We start from the raw sequence: 21,347 nt of genomic DNA on the forward strand, positions 1-21,347 counted from the left end.
TTTTGTTCATATGATTTTTTAATATAATTATGAATATCTTTCACATCAGTGTTTTGTTCATCTCTAGTTATTTTTTTGTGAAATCTAGTATAATTTGCCAGCATATCATCTTTTTTATTTAAGTATGTCCCTACACAGCACTTTTCACATGCATTTTTTTTCTAAAATCCTCACCCAAGGACATGTTTTTTATTGATTTGAGAGAGAGAAACAGACTGATGTGAGAAACATTGATTACTTCCTATTCGTGCCCCAACCAGGGATCGAACCTGCAACCTTAAGTATGTGCCCTGATTGCTGGAGGCAAAGACCAACAGGTAGTTAACATATAAATGCGAGAAGTCTGTCAGAAGGCTGATGGACTTTGATATTCAGCAAGGGCTGAGAATCAGCATTATATTACCCTGCTGCTGGCTGAATGGCGGAAGGCAATCCCCTAACCTGATAATCCTTTATTGTTTATCTAACCTTACCATTGATGTCTGTTTGGTGTGCTAAAGGGCAAATGTATATTCTAGTAAATAAAAAGCTATAGGTCCAGAGATTCAGGGAGCCATTCCACTAGAGAAGGGCCTCCACCTGGTTCCCCCAATGCCTTCCAAATTTATATTTCACATCTAGGATATCCATTTGCTCGTGGCCCCTTCTCCAGATTCTGAATCCTTGCTGTCAAAGGTTGTGGCGCCTGACTGGGAATCAAACCCAACTTTTGGTGTATGGGACAATACTCCAACCCAGCCAGGGCCCATGTGCATTTTTGATGGCATCAGTGTATGCTGTGGCTTGGGAGAGCAGTTCTGTTTATATATTGACAGTTTGTTTTTTTGTTTGCTTGTTTGATGATATTCCCACATAATATATCACCAATTGCTCATCTGTTCTCTCCTTTATAAAAGTGATTTTAAAGGTTTTTATGATCACATACATCATGTACAATAATGAGATCATTTTTCTAGGCATAATTAATCAATGTGTTCAAGTTCTTCTGTAAAGACAACTAGAACTATCATTTATTGAGGTTGTTTCAGGTCCATGATACTTCTTTGGATAGCCCTTTGTTCAAAATGAGGTAATTGTGAGTATTTTTTTGTAACCTGAGGTAGAAAGTAACCTGGATAGAAAGTAGCTCCCTCTTTTTGGAGAGATTTGGATGAAAGTTCACCCTGTTTGTGCATGTAGATATACATGTTCCCACCTTGAACTCTTTATTTCCCCCCTCTCTGACTAAATAAAGGGGGCCTATTCTCCCTCTTTTTCTCGGTCATTTTTCAAAGTATAACAGGTTGAGCCTAGATGTCAAGCCAAATGTGATACATTTTAGGAATTGAATTGCTTTTGATCAAAATACTTCCTGGATGTTGCATCTCTCCAAGTTCTATCCTATGGGTCTTTTGTAACCCTGTGAAGAGAGCTTCTTCAGCTCTTTTCGTTTTTAGTGTTGTGACACTAATTTTAATGTATGACTAGTATAATTATTTTAGTTAAAAAGTATTTTATTGATTTTTTTTTACAGAGAGGAAGGGAGAGGGATATAGTTAGAAACATCGATGAGAGAGAAACATCCATCAGCTGCCTCCTACACACCCCCTACTGGGGATGTACCTGCAACCATGGTACATGCCCTTACCTGGAATGGAACTTGGGACCCTTTAGTCTGCAGGCCGACGCTCTATACACTGAGCCAAACCGGTTAGGGCGTACAATTATTTTTTATAAATTAGAATAAAATTTGAAAAATTCTTGAAATATATAATTGATCTATAAATTTTTTTGGATATTTCTACATGTAATTAAGAGAATATTGCTGAAGATTATTACTTATAACAGTGATCTGAATGAAGGTGGCTTTGGTTTGGGCTGAGTTTCTGATGAGATTGATTTAGCATCAGAGATATTCCTTCCATTATCATAGATATTTATTAGCAAAACTTTTTTATAGAGACAGGAAAGGGAGGAGGGAGTGGGGGTGAAGGTGGGGGGAAACATCAATTGGTTGTCTCCCGCACACACCCTAACCGGGACGAGGAGCAAACCCGCAACCCAGGTATGTACCCGTGACTGGGGATTGAACCCAAGACCCTTTCATTGGCAGCCTGTCGCTCTGGTAACCATAGAGCCAGGCTGGCAGGGTTATTAACAAAACTTCTTATATGATTTAGACAGTACGTATACTCTGGGGAGAGTAGAATCCCTTGAATGTACTAGTTAAAATAAAAACTGTTACTTTGTAAGAAATATGTTACAAAGGAAGCTCAGCACATGCACATCCATTTCTAGAATTTCTATATAAGTAACAGAAAGATGTGTCTGTGTGAAAGTGGTGAGTATTGTGTTCAGTTTATCCTATATAATAAAAGCAAAATATGCAGGGGGCTTGGGACGAGAGCATCACAAACATGGAGAGTTTGTACCGAGTCCCATTCTTAGTGCTGGAATGCCCCAACCTGAAGCTGAAAAAGCTGCCATGGGTGCACATGCCCTCGACCATGACGGTGTACGCTCTGGTGGTGTCTTCCTTCCTCATCACCGGAGGAATAATTTGTGATGTTATCGTTGTACCTCCCAAGTGTTGGCTCCGTGACTGATGAACACGGGCATCAAAGACCAGTAGCTTTCTTGGCATACAGAGTAAATGGACAATATATTATGGAAGGACTTGCATCCAGCTTCCTGTTTACAATGGGAGGTTTAGTTTTCATAATCCTACACCTATCCAATGCTTCCAAACATTCCAAAACTCAATAGATTTCTTCTTCTATTCATTGGATTCATCTGTGTCCTATTGAGTTTTTCCATGGCTAGAGTATTCATGAGAATAAAACTGCCAGGCTATCTGATGGGTTAGCATGCCTTTTGAGAAGAAATCTGTGGATACTGGATTTGTTCCTGTTAATGAGGTTTTAAAGGCGGTACCAAACCTCTGCTGTGAAATATGGAAAAGAATGAAAAGTAGCAGAAAAGAAGCATCTAGTAGGAAACATGGAAACATATTAAAGCTTGAACTAGAACATCTTCTTGGTATCAAAGAGACAAGCTTATACAGTGTTTTTTCCTGCTTACCTACACTGACATGCCAATGTTAAGTGGCATTTTCTTCTCAATTTCTAATTTAACCTTTTGCACTCGGATGTCGAGTGTGACTCGACACGGTTAGCATCGGTAGCAGCTCGTTTTATACTCTTTGAATGTATCAATAATTTGAAATATAAAAAAATTCAAATAAATAAGTTTGTATGAAAAGAAACTCCAGTTTTTTATTCTACTGCCAGGCTTTGTAAAATCTGGGGTATTTAAAAATTAAATCCCGAGTAGAATAAAGGAATCGAGAAAAAAGCAAGCAAGTGCAAAGGGTTAAAGAAAATATATTCCATTTCTATACCTATAATATTGAATAGAGTCATTATTTTTTACAACCATCTTAGCATTATTTTGGAGATGACATTTCTGACTTTCAGAAAGGAATGTAAAATCAGGAAGCTAGATCCCATAAGCTGGGAACACTTGTCAGCTGACCAGTTTCACCTGTGGTGCTTTGCCTTTAAACAGAGTGTGTGATAGCACATGATTTCAGATGTATGTAAGACTGTTTCCTGAACAATAAGGTATATGAAAGCAGAAATAAAGAATTTTTCTAATAAAAAAAAAAAGCAAAATATGCAAATCGACCAAACGGCGGAACAACTGGTTGCTATGACGCACATTGACCACCAGGGGGCAGATGTTCAATGCAGGAGCTGCCCCCTGGTGGTCAGTGCACTTCCACAAGGGGAGCACTGCTCAGCCAGAAGCTGGGCTCATGGCTGGCGAGCACAGTGGCGGTGGCAGGAGCCTCTCCCGCCTTGGTTGGAGGCAGGCAGTAAGGAGCGAGGGGTCCCTGACTGCGAGAGCTCCACACTGTGAGAGGATGTCTGACTGCCAGCTTAGGCCCGATCCTTGGGGTCCTGCGAGAGGGCGCAGGTTGGGCTGAGGGACCTCCCCCCACTCCCCCAGTGCACAAATCTCGTGCACCGGGCCTCTAGTTAAACTATAATAGAACTAGAGGATAAATGGTGCTACCAATGGACCAGATAGTTTTGAGGAATTCTTAAAGGATTGAAAAGTAGTAGGTAGGATTAAAGACACAGCAGCAAGTAGGAAAAGTTACAGCAGTCACCATGGTAACTAGAGAAGTTTGGAATAGTTGGCTCAGTCGAGCCTTCTCTCTTTTCCTGTTCCATCAGAATAGCAGACCTGCCTGCTTTTATCTTTAGGATAAAGCCATACACATGGTCTTTGCAGAAAGTGGGTGAGCTTTTAGGCATTAGGGCTTAAGAGTGGAGAGAGGAGAAAGACTCGTGGTACTTTGGTTATCACAGACTTTGGGACAGGATGCAGTTTCCCCTGAGAGTACTTGCTCCCTTTCTTGACTTGCCTGCCTGTTTCTCACACAGGTCCTTTCTCTGGAACTTGGAACCTGTGTTTTCAGGACAAACACAGGGTACACCCATTGGAATGGTCTTTAATTCACAAATCTGAACAACTAACTGGGGATTTTCAGTCCTGTGAGAAACAGCAGGAATTTGAATGAGACCAGAAACTTGCAAGTTTCTCTTTTGGGTGGTAGTAGTATAATGACCAAGGCCCACATTTCTCTTCCTTCACCCTTTTCTTTCTTTTCCCTTATACTGGAGAGTTTTTTAAAAAAAACCACTGGAGTGATTAAAATTTTTTTTTTTACTATTTATCTGTAAACTTTTTAGCATACATAACTATAATTTTCTTACTTCTGAAGTTATCAACATCTCTGTCCTCCCCTCTCTACTACATGTCAAGCTTTTTCGTATACACTCACTACCATTTGAATAACCTCTTTCCACTTACGTTTTTTTGAATAAAGCATGGCAGATTTAGTTATAATTATAGAAGCAAAAGTAAGTGTTATAATTCTTGGATATATAAAGAATTAATTGGGAGGTGGGGGAAACGAGATGTAGAAGGAAAGGAAAATGTGCTGATTTCCTTTTGTTTCATAGCAGAACATTTTAAAAATACTACATGAAATTGGTAAATCTAGCTGGAGATGTAAATATAGAATGACTAGAAGCCCTAAAATGGTATTATACCCAACAGCATGTAATAGAAATTAGGAAGTAGCCTGGGAAAGGAGAGTTGGGAGGTACCTTGTTGTGTGCCAGTTTTTCATCCTGCATAGCCCAGATTTAAAAGCTGTCAACTGAAGCATATATTATTTAAAGTTGTGATAATAATCCTATATAATAAAAGCCTAATATGCTAACCAGTCGGCCCTTCAACCAATCAAAGTGTAATATGCTAATGATATGTTAAGGCCACTCAATCGCTCGCTATGGCGTGCACTGACCAACAGGGGACAGACAGTCGACTGGTTGACCAGTTGCTATGGCGTGCACTGACCACCAGGGGGCAGACAGTCAACCGGTTGACCAGTTGCTATGACGTACACTGACCACCAGGGGGCAGACGCTCCAACTGGTAGGTTAGCTTGCTACTGTGGTCTGGCTAATCAGGACTGAGCGAGGCGGGCCAGACACGCCCTGGTGCCCTCCTGCAGTCCCTCCCCAGCTAGCCAGCCTCCTGCGTCGCTCCCCGGCCCTGATCGTGTGCTGGTGGGGGTCCCTCGGCCTGGCCTGTGCCCTCTTGCAATCCAGGACTCCTCGGGGGATGTCGGAGAGCTGGTTTCGGCCCAGTCCCACAGGAGGAGCACTGCTTAGCCAGAAACTGGGCTCACGTCTGGCAAGTACATTGGCGGTGGCTAGAGGCTCTCCCACCTCCGCGGCAGCACTAAGGATGTCTAACTGCTGGCTTAGACCTGCTCCCCCTGGTCCTAAGCTGTCAGACGGACATCCCTCGAGGGCTCCCAGACTGCAAGAGGGCACAGGTCAGGCTGAGGGAACCCCTGAGTTCATGAATTTCGTGCACTGGGCCTCTAGTAATCACTATAAAGCTAAATTGTTAACAGTGATTGTCTCTGGGGAAAGGTATCTGTTTTTATTTTATACCCTCTCTATAGTTTGCATTTTTAGATTGTGAGCATGTGGTACTTATTAAAAAAAGTTATATACAGAGACATACAAAAGGGATCCGATGCTTGTTTTAGTATTTACAACTATCCATAGGGAGGTAACCTCAGATTTTTAATAGATTAGAGATTGGTATATGTTCCTTCTTTGTACACAGTAACTTTTAGTACAAAAGCCAGGGCTTGTCTGGTTGTTTTATCCATTATCAAAAGTGGGTATTGCAGTATCTAACTTTTGTAGAACTGTCCCTTTCTCCCTTCAATTTTGTCAGTTTTTGATTTGTATATTTTGAGGTTTTGTTTGTTAGTGCATGTATATACTAGGGGCCCAGTGCATGAATTCATGCACCTTGAAAGGAACTGTGGCCCACGAGGCTGCAGTAGGGACAGGGGCCGGTCTCGGCCCATCCTCTGCGTCCCCACCTGGCCCCTCGCACCGCAGCCCCTGATCCCCTGTCTGCCGGCAGCGCTGCTCCTGCCTTCAGCACTCCCACGTGCGCTGACGATGCCGGCCCCTGATGGCGTGGAGCGATTGGGGCTGGTGCCATCAGCAGGTGTGAGTGGCGGCTACTGCCCTATCGCCCCTCAGGAGCAGGGAGAGGTGGAGAAGCCCTCATGGGTGATCAGGGCCTGCAGCCGCCGCTCACACCCACTTATGGCGCCGAGTGATCGGGACCAGCGCTGGGCACCAGCAGTGGGTGTGAGCGGCAGCTCCGGTGCCAGTTGCAGGTGTGAGTGGGGCCGGCACTGGCAGAGGGTGCGAGTGGCAGCTCTGGTGCTGGCAGCAGGTGTGAGCACTGGGCAGGATCGCGGTGTGCGGGAGCAAAGAATTTTCAGTAACCACCAGAGGCTTGCCCCGATGACAGTGACCAGCACCCCACCTTGGTCTGGCTCCCTCGCTCACTTGTTCCAGCATCCTGCTGCGCCAACGCTCACCATGTTTCACACACGCCCCCTGGTGGTCAGCGCATGTCATAGCGACCGGTTGGTTGTTCTGCCGTTTGATCTATTTGCATATTAGCCTTTTATTACATAGGATTATGTTGTTCTTTGTCTCATATCATCTCCCCCCATGCTTTATTGAGATATTGTTGACATATAACATATGTAAGTTTAAGGTATGTATACAATGTGGTTATTTGATACATGTATATATTACAAATAGATTACCACCATAAGGTTATTTAACACCTCCATTCCCTCACATAAATTACTGTGTGTGTGTGTGTGTGTGTGTGTGTGTGTGTTGATAACATTTCAGATCTATTCTCTTAACTTTTTAAGTATGTAATATAATATTATTATAATTTTTTTACTTAAAATACCTTATCTGATAATAATATAACTCTCTCTTAGTCACTGTTGGTATTTACTTGATTTTTTGTAATGTACCATTTTGATTCCCTTTCTTCCTTTTCCATATATTTTTTAGTTTTCTTGGGGATTACAATTATCTTAAATTGATGACAACCTATTTTTAATAATACCAATAGTACACAAACACTCTGGTTCTATACACATCGGTCTCTCAACATATATTAATTGTGCACCCATTAACACAGTTTTATAATTGTTGTTTAATGTGTATTCCTTTTATGTCATATGAAAAAAGGGGGGGTTAAAATCAAAAGTACAGTTATAAGATCAATGAGTACTGGAGATGTGATGAACAACATGATGACGATAGCTAACACTGCTGTATGATATGTAAGAAAGTTGTTAGAGTAAATCCTAAGAGTTCTCACCACAAGGAAATTTTTTTTCTTTTTATTGTATCTGTATGAGAAGATGGATGGATGTTAATGAACCTACTGTGGTAATCAATTCACAATATATGTAAGTCAAACCATCATGCTGTGTACCTTAAACTTATACAGTGATGTATGTCAATTATTTCTCAATAAAACTAGAATAACTCTCAAAAGTGCAATAATACTGACATTTACATTTATCCGTGTTTTTTATTTTTTACATGACTTTGAGTTATTGCCTAGTGTCTTTTCATTTTAGCTGGAAGGGCTCCCTTCAGTATTCTTGTCGGACAGGCCTACTGTAATGAATACCCTTAGATTTATTTTGGAATATCTTAATTTCTCTTTTACTCCTGAAGAGTAGTTTTGCCATTTTTAGAAATTCGTTGACAGTTTTTCTCTCCTAGCACTTAAAATGTTATCCTCTGCTTTCTGGCATCTGTGGTTTCTGATGAAAACTCTGCTCTTAATCTTGCTGCAGATCCCTTGTCTGTGATGAGTTTCTTTTTTCAAGATTTCGATTCTTTGTCTTCTACAATTTCTCTGTAATGTGTGGATCTTATTGAAGTTTTTCTGTTTCAAATTTGTTGAACTTCTTGAATGTATAAATTCAGGTCTTTCATAAAATTTGGGAAGTTTTGGGCCATTATTTCTTCAGGTTTTTTTATTGTTGCTTGCTTCTTTCTTTCCCTCTGTCTGGGATTCTCATGCATATGTTGGTATATTTGGTGGTATGCCATAGGTCCCTCAGTATCTGTTCATTTTTCTGTATTATTTTTTCATTTTGCTCTTTAGACAATAATTTCAACTGCCTTATTTTCGAGTTCACTGATTTTTTTCTCCTGCCTGCCTAAATCTGCCATTGAACTCCTTTATTGAATTTCTTATTTCAGCTATTGTACTTTAAAAAGAAAGCAAATAAAAAATCTGGAATTATTATAATTACAATCTCTTTATTGACGTTCCCTATTTATTCATACAGCAGTCTCCTGATTGTCTTTAGTTCTTTTGTTTCCTTTTGTTCTTTGAGTAAGACAGTTGATTAAAAAACTTTGACAAGTAATTTCAATGTCTGAAATTCCAGAGGAAGAGGAATGGTGGCTGGGTTGCACACTCCTCTCTCTCTTACCCAGCTTCAGCAGCCTCTCCCTTCACCAGCCACTCCCCTGCTTGTTGTAAGTGTTCTGAGGTAGTTGATTCTGATGGACTTTTTAGCTTAATGGTTTTGGTGGAGGGACTGGCCCCTGGAGCTTCCTACTCTGCCATTGCTGTGATGTCATTCTACCCTTGGTTATGTTTGTACATAACCGCTCACGGTGCTAACTGTAGCCCTTTTCTTTCTATATTTGACAAAACCATTTAAGTTTGATGATAATTTTACCAGAGGCTAGAGTACAGTTAGCCTCTGGAATCTGGAGTATGAGTTCTGTTGTTGTAGTAGTAAGAGAGTAATTAAGTCAGTCAATAATACACACGTTTTTTTATTTCACTTTAATAATACCTGTATCTGTATAGTGATTTTCTTTACAGGAATGAAGTGTGAGACATTGGGACAGATTATCCATTGGTGTTGGAGACAGTGCCTCCTATTCTGTTTGTATCCTCTCATCGAGGCTGGCTTTGCTGTGTGCTGTCCTCTGATGCTCAGACGGTGTTTGCGCTCTCTGAGCCATGCTGTGATGGTGCAGTGTCAGTGTTCAGTCTGCGTCAATCTAAGAATCCTCTATCTGTGGAGCACATTTTAACTCTGAAGGTAGAATTAAAACCAGAGGAGGTCACTACAGAGGGCCTAGACCAAGTCTCTTAGAATGACTGCAAGATTCTTAGACTTTCTCAGTGACTTTGGAATTTCAGTCTCTTGAGGGGTTCATTTGCTGGTAAGAAGGGACAAATTATTTAATGCTTATTGTGCCAGGCATGGTTGTAAACATCTGTGTGGTTTTCAGAAACAAGCCATGATAAAGGTGTTTGTCCTCACAGATTAGGAAACTGGAGCACAAAGGGGTGAAATACTGGTATCTTGTCCTACTACCACACTTTGATTGTGATTCGATATTGCTGCTATGTTAGAATGTAGCATTTGAGGTATGCATTAGATAAATCTGGCATCTCGCTGATGAGGAAAGCAAGGCAGAGAGTGATTTGTGGAAGATGACCCTGTGCTTTAGCAGGTTGTATTAGAACCAGGCCAGTCGTGCAGGCCTCCTGATCTGAGCCTGCAGCTAGAATGTTCGAGTGCCTACTCATGTTCTTCAGGCTCTCGTTTTGCCAACATGAAAAGCTGTAACGAAAACACCTCTGAAGAAAAATTCAAGGCTTGTCTCTCTTAGTTCCATCTGTTTGTGAAGCCTTTCCCAAACCCTCTAGCTCCCAGTGCTATTCCTGTCACGACACCCTATAGTACATGCTGTGTTGTAGTTTGGTGCTTATTCTCTGCTCTATAACTTTAAATTTATTTTAAATAATTTTCTACCTCTTTGCCATTATGAAAAGCTAATTTTTATTCACCGTATACTTCCCAATTAGATTATGATTTTGCAATTTTTTGAAGCGTTTTTAAAAAATCTTTTACAGCACTGTATATCACAACTTGATTGATTTCAACTCAGTGAGAAATAGACTTATTTCTTTACAGTTAGACATAATTATACAGACTTAAATATTGGAACGAAAGTATCATGAACCATTGTGTACTCTTAGTAGAGAGATGTACTGTTATTTATTCTGTTTTACTGAAAAAGAAAATGGTAGTTGGGTGCTACAGTTTGAAAATCACATTCTACAACTTCTCACACAGGGCTAAATATTCAGATACTTAATGAAATTCACCTTTTCTTGAAGGACTACTGTTTTGAGACTTTTTATGATGTCTGAAACTTAGGATATGGAAATGGTTTATTTCATAAAAATTTCTGTTGTCTTTGATACAGTTTCAGGGACACAGTGTCTTCCAGATCTGGTGTGGGCTTTCAGCCTTGAGTTTCTTTCTTTTCTTGTGTAAGATATAGAAAGTTGTTTCTTATGTCTCCTGTGCCCTGGATTCATTCACTTCCTCTTCGTTGTGTCCACATTCTCACATTGGCTCTTTCTGTGCCTCCAGAACTTTTTTTGGTGTACGAAGGCCACTTGCTTCTCTTATCTTTGGGAGCCTTTCCTGCCTGTTTTGGTAGTTTTCTCCTTTAGGTGTTGACCTGATATGATCCTTTCAGTGTTAATCTTGGAATGATATCTATTGGATTCTAAGATAGGATTTGAAACACAAAAGTGGGAAAAATATATTTTCTCATTTGTGTCTTAAATAAAAAGAAGGTTGTCAGGGAACTGTTAGTTTGCCATTATTCATATAAAAAAGAGTATTCTTGATAAATATGTTTTCTAGATAGATGTTCATCCTTTTATATTTTAATCACTTTTATTTCTTGATAAGATATATTAAGTTCTCTAGTTTCTTCAATAGTATATATTGAACTGTGAATTAGCTTTCCACAATGGTATGTATTCATATATACCATTTTTTCCTGCCATATTCTAGCTTTAGATTATGTACATTTCTTAACTTACTTCTTGAAAACATTCCTGGTTATCAGTTAACATCTTCCTTATAATGGCAGAATGAAAGGCAGTCAGATAAGCGTTTTCCATGGTTGACTATGTAAAAATTATGTAATGGGAAGCAGCCATCTCCCAGCTTAATTTTTTTTCTTTACAGGTGGTATCTTAAAAATAATAGATCAAAGGTGTCCTTCTAGTTTCAGCTTATTCTTTTACTTGCATGATTAATTTTTGGGGCATTAAAAAGAAGCATTTCTTAGCTTTGTAAGAATTTATTCTGTTTTCCTGAAATAGAAAATGGTAGTTGGGTGCTACAGTTTGAAAATCACATTCTACAACTTCTCACACAGGGCTAGATATTCAGATACTTCATGAAATTTACCTTTTCTACCAGGTAGATTTAAGGAGTTACTTATTGAACAGCCTGCAAATTTTTATTATCAGATGACTAGTTCTGAGGATTTGGTACTGTGTCCTAATTTTTATTCAGAATTTTGTTAAGTGTTTGACCTTTAATAGACAATCCAATATTTTATCCTTCATATTTAATGAGATTGGAAGAGCTGGTAGAGTCACATGTTGCTAGAAATGTGGGCATGAGAGGTACGATAGATAGTAATATCTTACATATGAGGTAACCGAGGTCCTGTCTCCAGTTACACAAAGAAGTGGTATGGCCAGGTCGAGATTCCAGTCTGTAACTTTGCTAATTCAGGGCTATCTTTAGTATACCATGGTCTCTCTACAGCCATAAATCAACATTTCCTAGTGGCCAAAGATGCAACTTCCATTTATAAAAATAGTAAGTCCTAGGGTTGTACTCTATAGCATGCCACCTGTAGTGAATCATACTATATTGTATGGTTGAAAGTTGCTAAGAGAGTAGGTCTTAAAAGTAATCACCTCAAAGAAAAAGTATTTGTAACTGTGTGGTAATGTTGATTAGATTTATTATGGTGATTATTTTGCAATATACATTAATCAAATCATTATGTTCTATACCTCAATCTAATTATAATATTATATGTGAATTATATCTCAATAAAATTAAAAGTCCACAATATTACCTACTTTTTTTTTTTTTTTTTTGCAGAGAGGAAGAGAGAGGGATAGAGAGAGGGATAGAGAGTTAGAAACATGGATGAGAGAGAAACATCCATCAGCTGCCTCTTGCACCCCCCCCACTGGGGATGTGCCCGCAACCAAGGTACATGCCCTTGACCGGGAATCGAACCCGGGACCCTTCAGTCCGCAGGCTGACGCTCTATCCACTGAGCCACACCGGTCAGGGCTATTACCTACTTTTAATAAAACGTTAGCTTTAGTTGCTAACATTATACTGACAGGAATATTGGCTAAAAATATTACTCAGTATTAACCTTGTTTCTTAAGCACAAACATTTTGTTTATTTTTTCCCCTTGATTTTATTTATTTAATTTTATTATTTTTAAAGTATGTTTTTGTTGATTTCAGAGAGGGAAAGATAGAAACATCAATGATGAGAGATAATCATTGATTATTTGCCTCCTGCACATCCCCTACTGGGGATTGAGCCCACAACCCGGGCGTGTGTCCTGACCAGGTATTCAAATGTGACCTCCTCATTCATAACTTGACCAGCTATACCAGCCGGCCTATTTATTTATTTTATTAAGACCTTTTTTTTAGAGCAGTTTTAGGGTTATAGCAAAGTTGAGGGGGAAGATACAGAGATAATTTCATACATCCCCTGCCTGCACACATGCACAGTTTCCCCCATTATCAACATCCCTCACCAGAGTGGTGGTGCCTTTCTTACAGTTGATGAACTTATATTGACACATTGTAATCACCAAAAATCCATAGTTTACATTATGTTCACTCTTGGTTTGGTGCATTCTATGGGTTTGGACAAATGTATAAAAACACGCACCCATCATTATTATATCATACGGAGAATTTTCACTGACCTGAAAGGCCTCTGTACTCTGTACATTTATACCCCCCCCTCCCTGACCCCTGGCAACCAGTGATTTTTTTTTCACTGTCTCCCTAGTTACCAGTAAGTTTTTACTTTCAGTTATTGTAATTTTTATATTTAGAAGTTTTATTTGTTCTTTAAGAAAATTTGCTTAAACTTAGGGCAGGCGTGGGGAACGTCCAGCCTGCGGGCCGTATACGCCCCTGAAATCATTTGGTCTGGCCCTGCCAAGGCATTAGGAGTGAGTTAATTAAACTTTTGACCAAATACAGCAGGCTGATTTTTAAGTTAATAATTTTGTATGGCCTGCAAATGATGTTATAAATATTTAGTTGGCCCGTGCAGAAGAAAGGTTCCCCATCCCCGCTTTAGGGTCTCATTCTTGTAATTGAGCCTGTGTTATTTTTTGGTACATATTAAGCATTTGTTTTTTATTGTGTCTGAATTAGTTCTGATATTTAATGTCTTTGAGTTTAGTTTGGCTGTCTTCTTGCTGGCTTTTCTTTCTTTTTTTTAATATATATATTTTTATTAAGGTATTATATGTGTACATATCTTACCATTGCCCCCCCACCCCATTCCCATACATGCCCTTACCCCCCAATGTTTTGCATCCGTTGGTTATTCTTATATGCGCTGGCTTTTCTTTTTTAAAAAAATATATATTTTATTGATTTTTTTTACAGAGAGGAAGGGAGAGGGATAGAGAGATAGAAACATCGATGAGAGAAAAACATCGATCAGCTGCGCTGGCTTTTCTTTATGGTACTTTGTTTTCCTGTTTTTATGTATGTATGTATGTGTTTTTAAAAAATATACATTTTTATTGATTTAAGAGAGAGGAAGGGAGAGAGATAGAGAGATAGAAATATCAATAAGAGAGAAACATAGATTGGCTACCTCCTGCATACCCCGTACGGGGGATGGAGCCCGCAACCTGGGCATGTGCCCTGACCGAGAATCGAACTGTGGCCTCCTGGTTCATGGGCCTATGCTCAACCACTGAGCGACACCGGCCAGGCTGTATGTGTGTGTTTTTTGAGTATGAACATAAATCTCTTTGAATTTTATTTATGGGAACTCATTTTTAAAAATATCCTCATCCAAAGATATGTTTTTATTGATTTTAGAGAGAGAAGAAAGGTGGGGGGGGGGGGGGAGAGAAACATCAATTGTTGCCTCCCATACGAACCCCAACTGGGATTGTACCCACAACCTTTTGGTGTACAGGATGATGCTCCAATCAACAAGCAACCTAGCCAGGGCTGTGGGAACTCTGGGGGGTAGATTAAATTTGTCTTCCAGAGTGAATTTATAATTCTGCTAGTTGTGGGGTAGAAGACACTGTCAACTCAGGATCTTTTTGAATTGCATTTTGTGCTTATGGTTTTTTTCTTTTTTTATTATTGTGATGAAAAACATATACAATTTTCCATCTTTTTTTATCAATTATAGTTCACATTCAGTATTATTCTGTATTAGTTTCGGGTGTACAACATAGTGGTTAGGTAATCATATACCCTACAAGAGTGGTCTCCCTGATATTTCAAATACCCCTCTCCCCAGCCCATACATAGCTATTACAATATTATTTTCCCCCCATTAACCTCTCCCCGGCCACTCCCATCCCCCAGCACATGCCCTCACCCCCCCCCCCCCTAGTGTCTGTGTCCATTGGTAATGCTTATATGCACGCATACAAGTCCTTTGGTTGATCTCTTACCCACCCCTAGTCCTTTGGTTGATCGCCCACCTTCCCTCTGAGGTTTGACAGTCAATTTGATGCTTCTCTGCCTCTGGATCTATTTTTGTTCATCAGTTTATGTTGTTCACTATATTCCACATATGAGTGAGATCATGTGGTATTTATCTTCCTCCAACTGGCTTATTTCACTTAGCATAATGCTCTCCAGGTCTATCCATGCTGTTGCAAATGGTAAGAGTTCCTTTTTTTACAGCAGTGTAGTATTCCATGGTGTAGATGTACTACCTTTTTTTAATTCATTCGTCTGCTGATAGGCAACTTAGGCTGTGTCCAAATTTCGCTATTGTAAATTGTGCTGCTGTGAACATAGGGGTGCATATATCCTTTCTGATTGGTGTTTCTGTTTTCCATTTTTAATTTTTTGAGGAAATGCCATGCTGTTTTCCACAGTGGAAATGCACCAGTCTGCATTCCCACCAGCAGTGCATGAGGTGTCCTTTTACTCCACATCCTCACCAACACTTGTCCTTTGTTGATTTGTTGATGATTGTCATGTCGTTTTGATTTGCATCTCTCAGATGATTAGTGACTTTGAGCATGTTTTCATATGTCGCTTGGCCTTCTGTATGTCCTCTTTCGAAAGATGTCTATTTAGGTCCTTTGTCAATTTTTTTTATAGGATTGATGATCTTCCTTTTGTTAAGTTGTATGAGTTTCCTGTAAATTTTGAAGATTAAACCTTTATTGGAGATAATATTGGCATATATGTTATCCCATGCAGTGGATTTTCTTGTTGTTTTGTTTCTTTTGCTGTGCAGAAGCTTTTTATTTTGATGTAGTCCCATTTGTTTAATTTCCATTGCCCTAGAAGCTGTATCGGTAAAGCTATTGCTATGACATATGTCTGATATTTTGCTGCCTGTGGTTCTAAGATTTTTATGGTTTCCCGTCTTACATGTAAGTCCTTTATCCATTTTGAGTTTATTCTTGTGTATGGTGTAAGTTGGTGATCTAGTTTCATTTTTTTGGCATGTATCTGTCCAATTTTCTCCATTTATGTAAGAGACAGTCTTGACTCCATTGTATGCTCTTTTCTCCTTTGTCAAATATTAATTGAGTATACTGGCTTGGGTCAATTTCTGGGTCCTCTGTTTGTTTCATTGGTCTATATATTTGTTCTTGTGCTAGTACCAGACAGTTTTGAGGACAGTGGCTTTGTAATATAGCTTGATATCTGGTATTGAGATCCCGCCTACTTTGTTCTTCTTTCTAAGGATTGCTGCGGCTATTCGGGGTCTTTATTATTCCAGATGCATTTTTGGAAAGTTTGTTCTAGGTCTTTGAAGTATGCCATTGGTATTTTAATGGGGATTGCATTGAATCTATAGAATGCTTTGGGTAGTATGGACATTTTAATGATGTTGATTCTACCAATCCATGAACACGGTATATTCTTCCATTTGTTTTATGTCTTTCTTCCTTATCTCTTTTTTTCAATGTCCAATAGTTTTCTGAATACAGGTCTTTTACCGTCTTAGTTAAGTTTATTCTTAGCTATCTTAATTTTTTTGTTGCAATGGTAAATGGGATTGCTTTTTTAATTTCCCTTTCTGTAAGTTCATTACTGATGTATTAAAAAAGCCATAGGTTTTGGGGTGTTGATTTTGTATCTTGCTACATTGCCGAATTCATTTATTAAGTCTAATAGTTTTATGATGGAGTCTTTAGTTTTCTATGTACAATATCATGTCATCTGCAAATAAGGAAAGTTTTACTTCTTTTACAATTTGGATGCTTTTTATTTCTTCTTCTTGTCTAATTGCGATGGCTGCCACTTCCAGTACTATGTCGAACAGGAGTGGTGAGAGTGGACAGCCTTGTCTTGTTCCTGTTCTTAGGGGAAATGTTTTTAGTTTTTGCCCATTGAGTATGATGTTGGCTGTAGGTTTGTCATATAAGCCTTTTATTATGTTGAGGAATGATCCCTTTATTCCCACTTTTCGGAGGGTTTTTATCATGAAAGGATGTTGGATTTTGTCATATGCTTTTTCTTCATCAGTTGATATAACTGATTTTTATATCTCAGTTTGTTTATGTGATGTATCATGTTTATTGATTTGTGGATATTGTACCATCCTTGCATCCTGGAATAAATCCCACTTGGTCATAGTGTATGATCTTTCTAATGTAATGCTGGATCCGATTTGCTAGGATTTTGTTGAGGATTTTAGCATCTATGTTCATCAGAGATATTGGCCTGTAATTCTCTTTCTTTGTAGTGTCTTTATCTGGTTTTGGGATTTGGATAATGCTGGCTTCATAGAAAGAGCTTGGAAGTGTTCTTTCCTCTTGAATTTTTTGGAATAGTCTGAGAAGGATAGGTTTTAGTTTTTCTTTGAATGTTTGGTAAAACTCCCCTGTGAAGCCATCTGGCCCAGGGCTTTTGTTTGCTGGAAGTTTTTGATGACTGCTTCAATTTCCTCCATAGTTACTGGTTTATTCAGATTTTTAAAGTCTTCCTGTTTGAGTTTTGGAAGGTTGTATTTTTCTAGGAATATGTCCATTTCTTATAGGTTGACCAGTTTCTTGGAATAGAGTTGTTCACTGTATTTTTTTTTTTTTAACAACCCTTTGTATTTCTGTGGGGTAGGTTGTTATTTTGCCTCTTTCATTTCTGAATTTGTTTACTTGGGTCCTCTCTCTTTGCTTCTTGATGATCCTGGCTAGAGGTCCATCAATCTTGTTTATTCTTTCAAAGAAGCAGCTCTTGGCTTCATTGATCTTGTGCTTTTTCTTTTTTTTTTTTGTCTTTGTGTCATTTCTGCTGTGAACTTTATTATTTCTTCCTTCTGCTCAATTTAGGCTTTTCTTGCTGCTCTTTTTCAAATTATTTAAGCTGTAGAGTTAGATAATATATTACAAGTTTTTCTTATTTTTTGAGGTAGGCCTGTAATGCTATGAACTTCCCTCTCAGGACTGCTTTCACTATGTCCCATAGATTTTGGATTGTTGTATCTTCATTGTCATTTATTTCCAGTATGTTTTTAGTTTCTTCTTTCATCTTTTTAGTAACCCAATCATTGTTTAATAGCATGCTATTTAGCCTCCAAGTGTTCGAATTTTTTAAATTGTTTTTATTATTGTTGATTTCTAATATTATGCCATTGTGATCTGAATAGATGCTTGATATGATTTTAATCTTCTTAAATTTGGAGAGATTTTGCCTGTGTCCCAATATGTGGTCTTTCTTTGAAAATGTCCCATGTGCACTTAAGAAGAATATATATTCTGTAGCTTGGGGGTGAAATGTTCTGAAGATGTCAATTAAGTCCATCTGATCTAGTGAGTCATTTAGGATTTCTGTTTCTTTGCTGATTTTTTGTCTAGAGGATTTATCTAGTGATGTCAATGAGGTATTAAAGTTCCCTACTATGATTGTATTGCTGTCAATCTCTCTCTTTATATCTTCCAGAAGTTTTTATATGTATTTGGGTGCTCCTGTGTTGGGAGCATATATGTTTACCACAGTTATATCCTCTTGTTGTATCGATCCCTTTAGTACTATGAAGTGCCCTTTTTATCTCTTGTTATGGCCTTCACTTTGAGGTCTATTTTGTCAGATATAAGTATTGTTACCCCAGCTTTTTTATCATTTACATTTTCCTGAAAAGTATTTTTCCACCCCTTCGCTTTCAGTCCGTGTGAGTCCCTTGTTCTGAGGTGGGTCTCTTGTAGACAGCATATGTGTGGGTCATTCTTATCCATTCAGCCACTCGATGTCTTTTGATTGAAGCATTTAATCCATTTACATTTAAGGTTATTATTGATAGGTACTTGTTTGTAGCCATCTTTATTCTTTGTGCCTGTGTTCCTTCTTGCCTTTCTGTTTCTTCTTTTTACAGCAGTCCCTTTAGCATTTCTTACATTGCTGGTTTGGTAGTGATAAACTCGCTTCGCCTTTTTTTGTCTGTGTAACTCCTGATTTCCCTTTCAATTTTGAATGATAACCAAGCTGGATAGAGTATTCTTGGATTCAGCCCCTTGTTTTGCAACGCTTTGTATACATCATTCTATTCCTTTCTGGCCTGATGTGTTTCTGTTGAAAAATAACTTGATAGTTTAATGGGACTTCCTTTTTAGGTAACTTTCTGTCTCTCTCTTGCATCCCTTAGGATTCTTTCTTTGTTGTTAATGTTTGCTGTTGTAATTAGGACATGTCTTGGTGTGAGTCTTGGGTTCATATTATTTGGGACTCTGTGTGCTTGTGTGACTTTTTTCTTCCCCAAATCAGGGAGGATTTCAGTCAGTATTTCTTCAAATAGGTTTTCTAATCCTTGCTTCTCTTCTTGTCATTCTGGCACCCCTATTATACGTATGTTACTTCATTTCTTGTTGTCCCAAAGCTTCCTTAGGCTCTCCTCCTGCTTTCTAATTTTTTTCTCCAATTGTTGTTCAGATTGGGCATTTCTCTACCCTACCTTCTAACTCACTAATTCGGTCCTCTGCTTCTTCTAGTCTATTGTTGAAGACTTCCATCATGTTTTTTATTTTAGCTCTGTCATTCTTGATTTCTTCTTGATTTTTACGTAAGTTGTTGATTTTCTCGTCCATCCGGTTTATGAATTGTATGACCATTACTCTGAATTCTTTTTCTGACATATTGCATGCCTCTGTTTCATTTCATTCCTTTTCTGGCGATTCCTCTGTTTCTTTTCTTTGTGGGTTGTTTCTTTGTCTCCCCATTCTTTTTTTTTAAAAATATATTTTATTGATTTTTTTACAGAGAGGAAGGGAGAGGGATAGAGAGCTAGAAACATTAATGGGAGAGAAACATGGATCAGCCGCCTCCTGCACACCCCCCACTGGGGATGTGCCTGCAACCAAGGTACATGCCCTTGACTGGAATTGAACCCGGGACCCCTCAGTCCGCAGGCCGACGCTCCATCCACTGAGCCAAACCGGTTTTGGCTGTCTCCCCATTCTTGCTATCACCAGTCCGAGGCTCGCTGGCAAGACGCACAGGGTCTAGGACAATACTGCGGGCTTGCCGGGCGGGGAAGCGCAGTTGGCTCACCTGCAGGATGTGCAGGGCCGGGCAATGCCGCAGGCTTGGTAGGTAGGGGGTGCAGTTTGAGACTCATGGGCAGGATGTGCTGTGCCCGAGAATGACATGGTGGGCTGGCGGGAGGCGGGGAGCACTCCAGGACCCACAAGAGCCCCCGTCTGGGGAGGCTGGAGTCCTGGTGGCCTGGTGTCTGTGGTTCTGCAGCTGAGGTAGCAGATCTTTGGCAGAGTGCCTGTAGGGGCCTGGGTGGCATCTGAGGCCAGTCTCGGTGGTAGTGAGGTTGGCTCCTAATCACAGCAGCTCTCCCCTTCAAGGTGGCATGGTTTCTGTCCTTAAGTTTTTGGTTTTTTTTCTTTAAAGAACTATATAGCTTGTGGGAATTTAATTCACAAACTTTCATGAGGACCAACTTGTGGTTTTGAGTGTTTGGAAGATACTTATTGCCCCACCTCCTCTAGTGCCAAGGACAAGTTTCCTTGCTATCTCCTTTAAGAATTATTTCTTGTTCTCTTTTACATTGAAGACGTAGCCCTTTTGGGATTACAGTGTCATGCTGTATCTTCTGTTGTCATCCCTATCTTGGATGGGCCCTAAGTTTTAGCACTAGTTTTCCTGTTTTCATTTCATTCAGTTGTCAGAAGAGAGACTAAAGGTCACTGGGTTTGGAAAATAACCTCAATATGAAATCTGTCTTTTAAAAATATATATATTTTATTGATTTCTTACAGAGAGGAAGGGAGAGGGGTAGAGAGCTAGAAACATCGATGAGAGAGAAACATCGACCAGCTGCCTCCTGCACACCCCCTACCGGGGATGTGCCCGCAACCAATGTACATGCCCTTGACCGGAATCGAACCTGGGCCCCCTCAGTCCGCAGACCGACGCTCTATCCACTGAGCCAAACCGGTTTCGGCTGAAATCTGTCTTTGACGTTTGCTTATATCCCAGGGGTCCCCCATAACTATGTGTTTTGCTTTCTGTCGATTGTTATTTTTTTTTTACCAGCTCAGTAAATTATTATTTTTTAATTTAAAAATTTATTCACCTTTCGGCTGTTTTAATCAGGAGGGCCAGGAATATCCAATTGCTTCCTCATGATGAATATGCAGTAATAGATACTGAGTCTAAAATTACCTTTTATGTAACTTAGAGTAATGGAGACAGTACAGTCAGAAATGTCTTCTTCCTTCTATGCATGTCATGTACTCAGAAAAGACAAGTGAATCCCAATGCCTATAAAAGCCTTAGAGCAGAAATTTTTAACTAAACATATCTC

The 21,347-nt window shown here is 39.3% G+C and overlaps 1 protein-coding gene and 1 pseudogene across 2 annotated transcripts in view; both read left to right on the forward strand.

Moving 5' to 3' along the window:
- The window catches only part of USP12 (ubiquitin specific peptidase 12), a 119,753-nt gene that overhangs the window by 29,919 nt on the left and 68,487 nt on the right, over positions 1–21,347 (forward strand). The window lies entirely within an intron of this gene.
- LOC103296740 (oligosaccharyltransferase complex subunit OSTC-like) lies at positions 2,397–2,845 on the forward strand (annotated as a pseudogene).

The sequence above is a fragment of the Eptesicus fuscus genome, chromosome 7 (assembly GCF_027574615.1).
Source record: "Eptesicus fuscus isolate TK198812 chromosome 7, DD_ASM_mEF_20220401, whole genome shotgun sequence".
NCBI classification, from domain to species: domain Eukaryota; kingdom Metazoa; phylum Chordata; class Mammalia; order Chiroptera; family Vespertilionidae; genus Eptesicus; species Eptesicus fuscus.